Consider the following 16,119-nt stretch of genomic DNA (forward strand, 5'->3'; position numbering starts at 1 on the left):
ATAAAATGCTTGGTTTAATTTAGGCATAAACAACGTTAAAAAAATACCTTAGTGATTGGCAAAACTGTGATGCATTTTTATTTGCCACTGTCAAATCACATCTACTTTAGGTGTCATAATGTTTAAGATTGGTAAGTATATGAAGACAATAATCGTTTTCTTGCTGTGAGCTTTTTAATAAATATGATTGATGCAACACTAATTGATTAAAATGCATTTGATGTTGCTACTTAGTACTTACAGATCAATATGCCCATTTTAATGGCAATTATTTGTTTAGTTTTATTCATCTACTTTTGTGATAGGAAACATACCCTAATTGTGATTTGTCGCGCTTTATGAAAAATATTTAATATGATTACAAATATGGTTTGCACAATTGAATGTGATTCCACAGATGCAGTTTTTTTTCAGCAGTTGGTGTTAAGAGAAATATTTGTAATTCGGTTTACGGTTCAGTAACCGTTATGTGTAATCAAACTGTATCCATTGGTTACAGTTATATGTATGCAAACAGTTAATTGAAGAACAAAAAAGTAGTAACAGTCCATTGTGGTAAATACTTTGGTTTCAGTTATATGTATGCGGCAAAACATTTGATTAATATAAGAGTAGATACTGTTAATTACATCAGTAATATGTAGGCAAACAGTTCATTACTTAATGACAACGAAGTAGCAACTGCCAATTGTGCTTTATCCTTTGGTTACAGTTATACATTTGCAAGCAGTTTACTACTTGATGACAAAAGTGTAGCAAGTTTAAATTGTCGTATATCCTTTGGTTACTGTTATATATATATATATATATATATATATATATATATATATATATATATATATATATATATCCAGACAGTCTATAATGTGATGACAGAATAGTCCATAGATTGCTAACACAAGAGTCCACATTTTAGAACCCATCCTTAGATTTGTATGATACCAAAGACCTAAAGAACTATAGGTCTTTGATGATACTCTCTAGTTTGAATTATGATCTTAATTTGGTAAGAAAGACAAACATAGATTATCATTTAGGGTGAAAAATTTATGGCATTGGTATCAATGAACGATATACCGGTATGTGTTGCAGGACTTGTATTCACTAGAGACCATTAACGATTATTCTTCCTTGTTCATGCGAAAAATCATGCGCCTAAATGGTGATGAGGAAGTAAATTTCATGGCTTATGCATGTAAAGTATATGCGATGTCATTTTCACCATATTCTTATATAATGTCACCATCACGAATTATACGCACATGGATCTGAACATTTTCATATGGATTTGAATAGTGTTGTTAAAACACTGTTCGCAAATGGCAATAACTAACATTTACATCTGAACAAATGAAATGCTAATGGGATACATTTTTTTGTTTAATAGTGTAGATAAGAAATATAAAAAAATATGTTTGTATGCATTCAGCTCAATACACAATTTTGTTCACTAAATGATAACACTTTCTAAAAAAAATGGCTAGTGATTAATGTGTTTTGTAGTGTTGTAAAGAAATTAATGTTTTCATAACCAGCTTCGCATTACTAGTGTAGTGTGTATGCCATCGTGTTATTACGATAATTTATGTGTTGCCGTTTTGAATATTCTATTGTAGCATTTTGTTCACAGCTTTCTAATTGAAGTCATATAACAAAAATACAGGCCTTATTTTTGTAAATTTTAAATCCACCCTCAACTTGTAAGAATGTCTGTTAAAATAAAATAAAAACAAATGTTAAAGTATTACTTATAATTCCGTTTAATTTTGTTGTTTACATGATCGAATATATTAGAATAATATAACCTTACAATTTGTACAAATTTGTATCAATAAGAAACTTGCTTGTTAACGACATACATACCTTCCATATTTTGACAGTTTGGTGATAACAGCATGGTCTTTTTGAACGATATATGGTATTATGAGGTTTCCCAAATTGTATCTCTGAAATTTGAAAATGCTTTCATAAATAACCAGATATATTTGCTTTTAAGGCACAGCAATTGTCGAGTTGCATGAGCTTGTGTTCTTATACGGATCAATCAACCGCGTTTGCCATTTTTATGCTTTACCCAAAATATACCAGTCACATATGCAAGTAAATTTATGTGTGCCACGCTCTTGGAAACGAGCTTCATGCCCGCGCGTAAAGGTGTCCTCACCGAATAGCCTGTGCAGTTCTCACAGGTTAATTAGGGATAACACTTTCTACTTTGATGGAATTTTTCGTTCATCGGAAATCCAGTATTGTCGGAACGTGTCGTCTGTGATTAATCTGTGCAGTCATGGGCACACAAATACGCACATGCATTAAGCACAGTTAAATCAGAACAATTATTATTTGTAAAATCGTGTTTTTTCAGACACAATTCGTGACAGCAATTCGCCCAGTATCATACGCCGCCTTTCAACCCTCCTCCACGCATCCTTCAGATCGACAGTAGGCTCCCGAAAAGGATCCGAACACTCAAGCGTTACGTCCGTGTACAGACCACATACGCCATCTCCGGCTAGTCCAACGCATACGTTGTTACGACGAGCGACGTCAAAAACGGCGAGAGGGAGCTCTATTATCCGCAAAGACGGGTCTTTGATTATAACGAAAAATGGCAAAATTATTTCAGTGAGAAGGGATGTGGATTCGATCAAACGCGATAGAAGCTTCAGCGGCTTTGATGACTTGAAAATCACGAATACCAAACCCGCCTCCCGGAGTTTGAGTGAAATAAACTGCATAAATAAAGATGTTTCCGAGCTCAAACTATTGCTGGAAAATCGGAACGAGCCCGTGCATCATTTTCGTTCAGAGTTCCTGTCACCTCATATGAACGCTTCGACCAAAAACGGCCACACTTCTTTGTCCAAAATTGATAGCGTGGACGAAACAAACTTTGACAGCAGCCATGCGCATGCGCTTCAAACTGGCGGTAATGTCATGGATTCAGGGGGCCGCACTCTGTCAGTGAAATCAAGGGAATGTACTCCGTCAGTGAAATCAAGGGAATGCACTCTGTCAGTTAACTTATCTCCGGACACAAACAGGTTGTCCGCATCTTCGGACAATGTGTTTATAACTGATGAGGAAGAAACGGCGCTGGTAGATAGAAAAGATAAAGACTTTGATAGAGAAGATAAAGACTTCCTCTGTGTTAATTCATTTCGAGACAGGCAGTATTTATCGCGTAGTGACAACATGTTGGATCAAAAGAGTTCTCCTCAAAAAAAGAAAACCGGTATCACAAAAAGTAGTGACGTCATCGTCGCGGTTCCACTGCTAAGGGGACCTTCGATTGAGAGACTGGACACAGCCGCGAACATCCCTCGATGTTCTAGCGACGATGGACTATTCGGAAAGAAACTACCAGCGCGTTCTCCGTTGTATGTACGGAGATGGCTTTCCAATAAGAATATTTTTAACACAAAAGTCAAATCGAAAACGTAATATAGGCATGCGTGGGACTGACTACCGAACGTTACCTGTCATATTTTATGGTTTGATCTGAGATGTTTTTATGCCCCCCAATAGGGTGGCATATAGCATTTGAACTGTCTGTCCGTCCGTCCGTCCGTCCGAAAACTTTAACAATGGCCATAACTTTTGCAATATTGTAGATAGCAACTTGATATTTGGCATGCATGTGTATCTCATGGAGCTGCACATTTTGAGTTTTGAAAAGTCAAGGTCAATGTCATCCTTCAAGGTCAAAAGTCTAAAAAAAACAAATCCAAAGTAAGTAATAAGCTTTTAAAGGGAGATAATTTCTAAACCTGCCAAATGATATATTGAAATTTTATTTCAAAGCGGCGCAAATGTGGGCATTGTGTTCAGGCCGGACCTCAAAGACCTCGTGAAGAGGCCGGTAGAACCTGTAAATAAACTTTGATTTAAAAAAAAGGGCATTGTGTTTCTGACAAACACATCTCTTGTTCTTTCATGGAAGGCTGATACAAATGTCTGTTTTTTTGTTTGGCATGACCATTTTTTTAAACCGTGCAATTTAAGTTGACAGTATTGTTAAGCTTGTTGTAGTGTTTTGTTTGTCTAGACGCGTATTTCATAAAACATCTTATTACTAAGAATCATTTATGTTCAACCTGAAAGTTATTGTTTTATTTAGCACAGAAATGTATGCTCAGTATTTATTCAGTATCACACTCATTGTTATTTAGTGTTTGTTTAAATGTACATGTATAGGTATTCACAATTTTGTTAGCAGCTTTACAAATTGTTATGTTGACTGGAGAGCAACTGACAGCGTTTCCCGCACAATCTCCCTATTTACGTTCTCCGCTGTGTAGGATTTAATTTTACGTTTTTTGTCTTTCATTTTCTCATGTTAATTTGTATATCTACGTTGTGGTTTACGTATATTTAGAGAAGCGAATAAAACAACATTTTTTAAACAAGAATCTTGTCCCGTGAAACCAGCGCAAAGAATTAAATAGCAATTTTTATCCCCACGTTTTTCGAAGAAAAAGTGGGGATATTGTGGTGATGTGTGTCTGTCCGTTCGTCCTTCCGTACGTCGGTCCGTCCTTCCATCCGTCCGTCCTGGCCACCTGCTCCTCCTACACTATCAGCACTAGAACCTTGAAACTTACATACATGGTAGCTATGAGCATATGTGCGACGGTGACAGTGACGGAATTTTGATCTGACCCCTGGGTCAAAAGTTTTGGGGGTTTAGGCGGGGCCGGGTCAGAGATTTTCACTCATTTTTATGTTATTTTACATTAACTTCTTCATTTCTGCACCGATTTACTTCAAATTGATACTGAGCCTCTCTTATGGCAATACGGTCAATCTCAACTATGCATGGCCCCTTTACCAACCCTGGGGCGCCCAGCCCACATAGGCCACGCCCACCAAAAATTGCCTTTTACTATAATTTCTTCATTTCTACACCGATTCACTTCAAATTGATACTGAACCTCTCTTATGACAATACAGTCAATCTCAGCTATGCATGGCCCCATTGCCAACCCAAGGGCACCCCGCCCACATAGGCCACGCCCACATAGGCCACGCCCAACCAAAATTGCCTTATACTATAATTTCTTCATTTCTACACCGATTCACTTCAAATTGATACTGAACCTCTCTTATGACAAAACAGTTAATCTCAACTATGCATGGCCCCATTACCAACCCTGGGGCGCCACGCCCACCCAAAATTGCCTTTTACTATCATTTCTTCATTTCTACACTGATTCACTTCAAATTGACACTTAACCTATTTTATGACAATACAGTCAATCTCATCTATGCATGGCGCCATTACCAACCCTGGGGCACCCCGCCCATACTAGGCCATACCCACCCAAAATTGTCTTTTACTATAATTTCTTCATTTCTACACCGATTCACTTCTAATTGATACTGAACTTCTCTTATGACAATACGGTCGATCTCAACTATGCATGGCCCCATTACCAACCCTGGGGCCCCCCTGGGTCAAACATGCGGCATGGGGATACGCGTCGGCCTCTGCCGCGCCATTTGTATTAAATGGATGGAACCTTGTCAGCATATTACTGAAACACGAAAGTTACAAAACAAAAAACACCAGTATTAAACAGTTTATTGAAATACTCCGTACTAATCCTTTTGAACTAAATGCACTTTCAGATATGAATAGTTTTATTATTCAAAAAGTAATTTTACATCAAGGGGAATTTGTCCTAAATAAGCATAACGAGAAAAAAAATCAGGGATGTTTTTACATTATAAATGTAACGACTTGTAACTCTTTCAGTGCTGGAACCAAATTTTGAATGCCTTTGCAAACAGTTTGGATCCAGATGAGACGCCACAGAACGTGGCGTCTCATAAGGATCCAAACTGTTTGCTATTCTGGTGGTATTCTTCGAAAACAGAAATCGAAGAGAATGTTAATTTAGAAATCAGCATACAACATTTTAGCAGACGATAAATTTCCCAGCATGCGAAGGGTTAAGACTTAATCCAGATGTGAAAACGATATATTCGCATTGACGTTCCGAAAGGGGAGCGGTGTGTGGAAGAGGTCACGTATATCAACGTGAATTTTGAAAGCCTCATTAAAAATATAATACAATGTTTAAGGGTCGAAACGTGTTTTCCGATCTAGATGAAAAGCATTTCTGCGTCCAACGGTAAATAAACCCTCAAAATGAGGACACATGTCAACATATTCCGAGGACCATCTTTTCCCAAACTTAAATAGCCCACTGCGCGACCAAACGGCTTGCCGTTAGGACACTGAATGTGTACACGAACACAGACCTATTTGCTTTTAAAGCAAACAAAAGTCCGGGTACTGAAGTTTTCAGCTTCTTACTAAAATGAAACATGTTTTTTATCTTAACGTAGTCTTATGATGTGGAAAGGAACCGGAATAAGCAACGCCTCCGCACTTTAACCTTCCACAAAAATCTGAATTCTCGAATCTTGAGTTTATGGTGTATTAGAATACTAAGGATTGTACGTGCATGTATTCTGAATTATCTGGAAGTCAGATATGCTGAACTAGATCGTAATTGGGTTAACATTTATTTGAATTTTCGAAAGCTTAGGTTCGTTTTAACCCATTTATGCCTAGCGTCTAGAAAAAAGGCATTGGCAAACAGCGTAGACCCAGATGAGACGCCGCATGATGCGGTGACTCATCAGACTCTGCGCTGTTTGCTTAAATAAATTTCTGTAAGAAATTCTCTAAATATAGAAATAAGTATACTGGACATCCCTAATTTTTGGAAATAAACAGATCCAATTTAGAAGGATGGGAAAGTCCCTAGGCATACAGGGAGATGGAAAACTACAACGGGCGAGGCATGGTCAGGGGTGATAACCCCAAAAAAGGGTTAGGGTAAGGGTTAGGGGTCGGGTTAGGGTTAGGGTTGGGTTTAGGCTAACCCAAACCCTAACCCGACCCCTAACACTAACCCAAACCCTAACCCTCTAACCCCCCCCCCCTTGCGCAATACCATACCATGCCTCGCCCGTTGTAGTTTTTCCGTCTCCCAGGCATACATGGGTTAAGAGCGCGAATTATGCGGCTTTGTCGTTGTCGTTGCATTAGTACCGTACAGTAGGGTCAGTTATCATGACCCTCCGACCAGACAGCATTAGCAGTGGACCAAAGCGATCCTTTTGCAGGTAAACTGTTGGTGTATTACGGGGCCCTGTCGTCGTTTTGAAGGTTCAGTCTGTTTTTAGTTGTGAGCCACGATGCTATGCGGTTGGTTGACTTAATTCCACAACACATCTTAACTATGTACTGATACGTATATTCACTTTCTGCCTCGATTGCTAAAATGTTATTAAGTTTGTTTTAATATTATTTACGTAAGCTCTAATTAAAGGCGTTATATCATAAACATTAGGAAACAAACAATATAAATACTAGGTTATAAAGCACCATACGCCAGGGCCTGTATTCATAAAGTGTCATCTGGAAATTTTGACTTCAGTTGTTCTTAATTGTGGGATATTTTAAGTGATCTGTCGATTCCGTTGATTTTTGTGAATAAAAATGTTAACGTGTTTCAGTGAGATTAGATGGAACTTACATCTGTCTGTCTGTCAGTCAGTCCGTCCCTCCGTCCGACTGTCTCTCTGTTTAAATATATTTGTACATACATGTATATTCAAGGGTACAAAATATTTACATTTTGACAATGATTCTCTTCGTTCTAGCATGTTATTTACGCTAAAATGTACTTCTAACTCGGAGTCAATCATGTTGGAACGCGAACAAAAATAACCTTTCTGTTAAAAAATGTATTAGGGTTATCTAAGGCCAATATGAATTTGCGCCGTTTAATGAAAAATACACCCACAATACAAATATACCATATCTGCGGTTACTTTTTATGGAGGAATTATATTTCTTCTACGCCATTCATCATCTACATTGTTTCGCAGCAGAAGGCCCAGCAAGTAAAGCTTTTAATAACAAGAACATTTCGAAAGTATACAATGAATACAAAATTAAGTACATACTTTTGACTGTTTAATTAATTAATGCTTCCTAAAATTGCATACGGAAATAGATTGAACATGCATGGCTGAAACATTCATACATTTTGTGAGCCTTAATAAAGTCGATTATCCAATAAAAGAATACAGAAAACACGAAAGTTTTATCTGTTGTACATGAGTCAAAAACATGAATGTAAACCCATGGTGAATTTTATGTAAGGGGATTTTCAAAATACAATTGATTGTTAGATATTTTATACGATACTTCCAAGTATCTGAAGAAAAGGTGCTCGATGAATCTTAATCCATATATTCAAAATTACTTAAATATGCCGTTTTATGATAATAACCTTACGCCGAACGTTACATATAAAATGTGTTGCAGGGAAAGGGTGGCAAGCGGTAGGATCAAACTTCACATGTACCTATACTAGTTGCCTCCCTTCCTAAAATTTTCAGGTCATTCGAATATTTTTATCCTCAATGAAATTTAAGACGTTATAAATATTCTGTTTGATTAAGACATCAAAATAAAATACATTGATTTAGAATGCGTTTCGAGTTGTCTCGATACTGGTATTAAGTTATAATCAAACTCTACATCTGAATTTTGTGAAAATAATAATTAATAATTAAAATAAACAACTGACCGACCTTTTGATTACAAACGGCATACGAACATTAAGTTTATGATTAAAATAAAGAAAATATGAAACCTATATCAAGATAATGTTCTTTTTACTGACAAAAATATCGTACAGAAAAGCTAAAACGTAAACGGATGCAAGAAATTATCTTTTTTTTCATTGCCGTCAACGTCATTTCCGGTATATGTTTACAACTCAACTAAACTCAGTTCATTAAGAAAATAAAGGCCGTTGGCCCATAATACACAGTTTTTGATACAAAAGATAACACATGTTTGTAGTTGGGGACACATCATCTTACATATAAAATTTAAAAACGTATTGCACTGTGTTCATCTTAAATTTAAAATATATCAACTTAGCGAATTCTGTTCATAAGACGATACACATACATACATAATTTCAATAGTGTGTCGTTATCTGTTTAGCTCATCAGATTATAAAAGTACATTACAAATACCCAGGCTTTTTCCGCTCCATTTTGGGAATATGCCACACTGGAATTTTGGGAATTTCGCGTCGTGAAAACCCCCATTTTGGGGAAAAAATATTCGCAAAATTGGCTAAATTGGGAAAAATTATCGCATGTAAATAGTGTTTCTTGTATTTCAAAGAAGCCGTTAACTGGTAAATAACGTCTATTTTGATAACTTATAATTAAAATTTTACAAAGTATTATGGACATGTGAGATAAGTGCAGGTTTTTTAATCTGAATTTGGGGAAAAGGCCTGGCCTTTTTTGAGGTGAAAAAAATCGTGCGAAGCGCCGGATTTTGAGGAAAATAAGGAAAGTCTTAAATAATCATTAATATATTTTACAGTTTTTAAAAGAAATTCAAGGCAACAGATAATTTAATTATGAAACACTCTCTATTTTCTACACCAGATCAGGTTAACTTATATATTTTAAGGTAAAACAAAAAAAACAAAAAAGTTTTTTTGTTTTTTTGAATTGGGAATTTTTTTTTCAATTGGGAAAAAAACAACCAGATTTGCATTGGGAATGGGGCCGAATTTCGGACCCGTGGCATAGGGCGGAAAAAGCCTGATACCAGTTATATAGAAATGCACTACGCACAACGTCATATTGAATACATTATAAGCAATGCATGGTATTCACAATCAATAATAGCTACATTATTCTCGTTGAAACAAAATATACAAATTCTCAAAGTATGTGCAACATGCAACTGCCTACCAACTTCACTATTTATTTGTGATTGGAGCACCTAAACTTGGCAATGGCTTTCTTATATTTTAGCGAGATTTCCAATTGTAAATACCTTTCGGTGTTAAGTAGAGACTAACAGTTCTTATATTGGTTACCTTTAGATGCATTCATAATGTCATAGTGCCAATTTTGCATACAAATACATCTACACTGCCAACATCCTGAGAGATCCAAACAAACCCAAAACCATATAAAATATTAAGGATTTTACACTCGTTGCCCAGCAATAACGCCTGTCGTTATATATTGATATTATAGAAGTGTTTAGGAAATCTGTTCTTAGACATCATTAAGAGTTTACACCAATAATTAATGCAATTAACACAATATGTTACGGATACGAGTAGGCGGCCACATTTTTCAAGGGTGATAAGGTATATACATTACTTAATGACTGTTAAAATAACTTAATGTTCTTTTTAATTGTGTTCGAACTGAATGACAAAAGCCTTTCTAAAAAAAAAAAATTAATTAATGTGTAAAAGTGACCATATAAGATATTTCTCTTTTTGCTTTTTTTATCTTAAAATACAGATGTCTATTTTTCATATACATAGTGTGTTCGATTCCATTGTCAAGTCTTAACTTACTTTTTTGGCAAATATTTTCATGAGTTAACAAAATGTTTAACGACCGATGGCTGTGAGGAATCACGCAGAAATTCTCCAGGATGGGATACAAAAACACATTGTTGAATGCGGAAGATTATGTTCATATAAATACACTTTTAATTTTCGAAAAGAGTGTCTTTAATTCCGTTTAAATAGTCACACATTAGCCGATTGGGATTTCTTTTGACCTCACTGCCTCCTTCAATTCGGATTTTTTAAACGCCAGTTTCTCTGTCTGCATGTCATTTATTCACTCGTCCGTCCGTTCGTCTTCCCGTATTCCTGAAACGTGTTTGATTTGTTTTCTTATCAAGTTAAGAACGGAAAATTCATTTCTGTGAGAAAGTCTCGTATCAAGTGTTTTTCCATTTGTAGCAAGGACCTTATATTGGCCTTTTCTCCAAAGAGAAAGGATCATTTCCCTAAGATAATTTCTTTTAAATTTTGCAATTTTCCCCAAATTTCAAGCTCACTTTGGGAAATTTATGTTCCTTTTTTAGTTGTGTCGATATTTTTACCCCAAGGTGGAAGGCCAGGCCCTTTACCCAAAACAAGATAAAAAGCCCTTCCTATTTAGAATGTGGGGATCCGGATCACGGGCTAGTTCGGCAAATTGGCGGGAGTGTATGTATCAATGGACAATTCATTTGCAAGAACGCAATCTTCACACAGAGTTGTCATTCCTTGCTCTTACGTACAATCTCTGCCATCACAAGAAAATCCTACTAGATTTGGTAGGATTTTATTAATTTTTTGTTTCGAGTGGCGGCAGGAATTTGATCCAGCTATGCTGGTTCCAGTCAAATCTCTGCGCGGAAGTTGCGTTTTTGCCTGGAACCAGCATAGCTGGATCAAATCCTTGTCTTCATAACCAACCACGTGATGATAGCATAGCCACGTGGTACAATGATTTTAGCGTTGTTCTTTTAACTTTTTTAAAACTTATGTAATTAATTTGGTAAGTATGAACCTAAACTTATACACTATTTTAAAAATATAGAATTAAAAAGAAATTGATACTCATTTTCATAACAGAACAGTTAAACAAAAAAATCCTACCAAATCTAGTAGGATTTTTATTCTTTGATAGCCGAGATTGTATGTGAGGGTATTGGACCAACTCTGCGTGGGGATTGGCAAGAACGGTGACATATTTTTATGACGTTTGTCGCTTTTCTGGCACAACATGAGTAGTCGACTCTAATGCCCATTGCTGAGGTTATCATTGATATCAATGATTTTCTTGAAGGTAAGAAGAAACAAAACGTACATGGACCTATATTGGATCTTTATGTATATGTATATGCATAGATAAAATAATTATCAATATATCGTTGTTAATCAACAAATAAACATGGATATGGAGTTTTTACTAAGACTATGATTGGTTTAATGTTGATTCTGTTTTACCATGAGTAACATTTTGCACTTAAATAACAATGAAAACTTTATTTATATAGTTGTGTACCGATATTTTTGTCAATCAGATTTAGCGACTTTTATGTAATAATGATTCAATTCGGTTTATTTAAGTTTTACTGATAACGGTATTCCTACAGAAATTATAATATTTAATAAGATTAATATTCAAAATATTGTTATTTGTACGAATTCATTTTGAAGTACTTTATTTAGTACATTAAATGTATTTTCTTTTTATTGGGTAATAAATTTCACGTTGACATTTAAATGCCAGCAATTTAACATTTTTAGTTATGCTTTACCAACCACAATCCCATTATTTCTCGAACGTGTTGCCATTTCATAGCAAAGAGCATAATTTTATCTTCAAAAATTAGGCATATTTCACATCAATAATGTTTTCATCAATCACGTGAAGTTCATGAAACGCATAAATTCAACGCCGCTGTGGTCTCTGGATGACAGTTTTATAATTTGCTATGTTTTTGTTTTTAGTGGAAGTGGGTGGCAGAATTATGAATTATTACCATGGCAATGTTCATTTATTCAAATGATCGAATAAAACGCAACATGCAAAGAAAAACACATGTTCAAAACCACCATCTACTTATTGTAGTTGTTGAATGTTTAGGTTACGTAGCTAGTGTGTATAAATATGTCGATTTGTCGGATCAATTAGAATATTTCTTAACCGGTACATCACAAGTTTACCGGGTTTGATACAATACATTGATCACCCATACTATTGACATTACATTTTATATACTGCTTTTTCGATGCATTGGTAAAATAATTATAAATGTGTCTTGTTCTGAGAAAACTGGGCTTTATTCATGTGCGTAAAGTGCTGTCCCAGATTAGCCTGTGCAGTCCGCACAGGCTAATTAGGGACGACACTTTCCGCCTAAACTTGATTTTCGGTAAGGAGGGACTTCCTTGAACCTAAAAATACCATTAGAGCGGAAAGTGTCGTCCCTGATTAGCCTGTGCGGACTGCACATGCTAATCTGGGACGAAACTTTACGCACATTTTCTTAAGTATTTGCATGATAATATACGGTATTTTTTTAGTTCTAATCCGAAAGATTGATAAATAAGAGTTTAAGTAATAGTATCTAAACGTATATATTTAAAGTTTAGTTAGAAAATAATTTCTGCATTGAGATTTATATAAGAGATTGTTTACATCAACCATTGTGCTTCTCATTCAACACTCTGTGTTCGTGTTAAGATAATCCGAAAAAGCTATATTTGTTAAGTAGCCGCTTAACAAAATTACGTCATCAATCAAGTGAAGTTTTCAGAACGCTGTATAATATTACCGTGTATTTTATTAGCAGTTTGAATGACTAGTCTTATTTATAAGACGCGCAAAGAATTTAGAGATACTTTTATATGGGCTAAATTCTTTGGAACGTCTTATCGGTGAAGGATCCATTTTGTGGTGGACACAAGAAAGTTTAAATTTTCATTAATTTGCGTAAAATTGCAAAATAACATTACCAACTCAGTTTTAGTTCAGAAGTCCATTTTTACCTCAAATATCGTCGAATTGAAGTTAGAAAGGCATACATTCTTCAGTTAAACTTCTGCTTAAATCGCAACAATATCACTGACCTCTTGCAATATTATGAAGCAGATTTAAATAAGAACCAATCAGAAGAAGGCATTACGGTGTAACGTGTACGCGTAATTTTATTTAACATGAGCCTTTAACACCGACTTTTACCTAACTAGATCAAGTATGCTCATCTTTGTCGATTAAATAAGCATATGTTCAAAACAGATATGGTGCAGTTTCTATTCACTCTTCTAAGTTTCAGCAACTTTTTATGCATGTCTTTTTCGCACCTCTGTCTGTGTTGTTTATGTACTTACATTCTACGTTACATAGGACGGTATACTGTACGATCTGTATCAATATTATTCATATACAGTATAAAAATAAAAGATGTAATTTATTTCAGAACTTTTTAATTGTCACTTTAGAAAAACAAGAGGGCCAAGATGGCCCTAGTCCGCTCACCTGAGAGGTGTCGGTTCATTCAATCTTTACCAAACGTCAAACTTGACCTAGATATTGTCCAGACAAATATCCTGGTCAAGTTTCATCAGTATTGAACCGAAACTCTGGCATATGGAGTGTTTTTGTTTTTGTAAGATTTGACCTGGTGACCTATATTTTGAGTTGACCCCCCCCCCCCTTACCAAACATCAAACTTTGCTTACAAAATAAATATTATGACCAAGATTCATAAAATCTGAAACAAAATTGTGACCTCTAGAGTGTTTACAAGGATTTTGTATGATATAATGAAAATTTTGACAATCTAAGGGCAATAATTATGGCATTAATTATGTGATATATATAAACCCAATCTTTGTACCAAGTTTCATGATGATTGGGCAAAAATTGTGACTTTTAGAGTTTTCACAAGCTTTTTTTACTATATAAATATAAGAAAACTGCCCCCCCCCCCCTCCGGCTGCCATGTTTTTCAAACTGACCGGAACCATTTTCAAACTCAACTCTCATATCAAGGAAACAAATGTTCTGAACAAATTTCATGAAAATTGGGCCAACAATGTGACTTCTAGAGTGTTAACATGTTTTCATTATATACATAAAGAGAAAAATGCCCCGCCCACTGGCGGCCATGTTTTTCACCGATCTGGACCATTTTCGAACTCGTCCGAGATATTAATAAAACCAATGTTTTGACCAACTTTCATGATGATTGGCAAAAATTGTGACTTCTAGAGTGTTTACAAGGTTTCTATATTGCCAAATAAGGAAAACTGCCCCCCCCGGCAGCCATGTTATTCAACTGACCGGAACCATTTTCGTACTCAACTCTTATATCAAGGAAACAAATGTTCTGACCAAATTTCATGAAAATTGGGCCAAAATGTGACTTCTAGAGTGTTCACATGTTTTCACTATATACATATAGAGAAAAATGCCCCGCCCACTGGCGGCCATGTTTTTCACCGATCTAGACCAATTTCGAACTCGTCCGAGATTTAAATAAAACCAATGTTTTGACCAACTTCATGATGATTGGGCAAAAATTGTACGTCTAAAGTGTTTACAAGGTTTCTCTATAGCCAAATAAGGAAAACTGCCCCACCCCACGGCAGCCATGTTTTTTCAACTGACCGGAACCATTTTCGAACTCAACTTTTATATCAAGTAAACAAATGTTCTGACCAAATTTCTTCAAAACTGGGCCAAAAATGTGACTTCTAGAGTGTTCACATGTTTTCACTATATACATATAGAAAAAATGCCCCGCCCACTGCGGCCATGTTTTTCATTCACCGATCTGGACCATTTTCGAACTCGTCCGAGAAATCAATTAAACCAATGTTTTGACCAACTTTCATATTGAGTTGGGCAAAAATTGTGACTTCTAGAGTGTTTACAAGGTTTCTCTATAGCCAAATAAGGAAAAGGGCCCCCCCCACCCTCCCCCCCCCCTGCAGCCATGTTATGTAACACTAACCGGAACCATTTTCGAACTCAACTCTCATATCAAGGAAACAAATGTTCTGACCAAATTTCATGAAAATTGGGCCAAAAATGTGACTTCTAGAGTGTTCACATGTTTTCACTATATACATATAGAGAAAAATGCCCGCCCACTGGCGGCCAATGTGTTTCAAAACCGATCTGGACCATTTTCGAACTCGTCCGAGATTTAATAAAACCAATGTTTTTGACCAACTTTCATGATGATTGGGGCAAAAATTGTGACTTCTAGAGGTGTTTACAAGGTTTCTCTCATAGGCCAAATAAGAAATCTGCCCCAACCCCCTGGCAGCCATTTATTCACTGACCGAACCATTTTCAAACGCACTTTATATCAAGGAAACAAATGTTCTGACCAAATTTCATGAAAATTGGGCCAAAAAATGTGACTTCTAGAGTGTTCACATGTTTCACTATATACATATGAGAAAAATGCCCCGCCAAATGGCGGCCATGTTTTTTCAAACACGATCTGGACCATTTAAAACTCGTACGAGATATCAATAAAACCAATGTTTTGACCAACTTTCATGATGATTGGGCAGAAATGTGACTTCTAGAGTGTATACAAGGTTTCTCTATAGCCAAATAAGGAAAACTGCCCGCCCACTGGCGGCCAGTTTTTTTCAACGGACCGGAACCACTTTTGAACTCGACCAACATATCATAAAGGCAAACATTTTGACAAAGTTACATGAAGATTGGAATGAC

The sequence above is a fragment of the Dreissena polymorpha genome, chromosome 13 (assembly GCF_020536995.1).
Source record: "Dreissena polymorpha isolate Duluth1 chromosome 13, UMN_Dpol_1.0, whole genome shotgun sequence".
NCBI lineage: Eukaryota > Metazoa > Mollusca > Bivalvia > Myida > Dreissenidae > Dreissena > Dreissena polymorpha.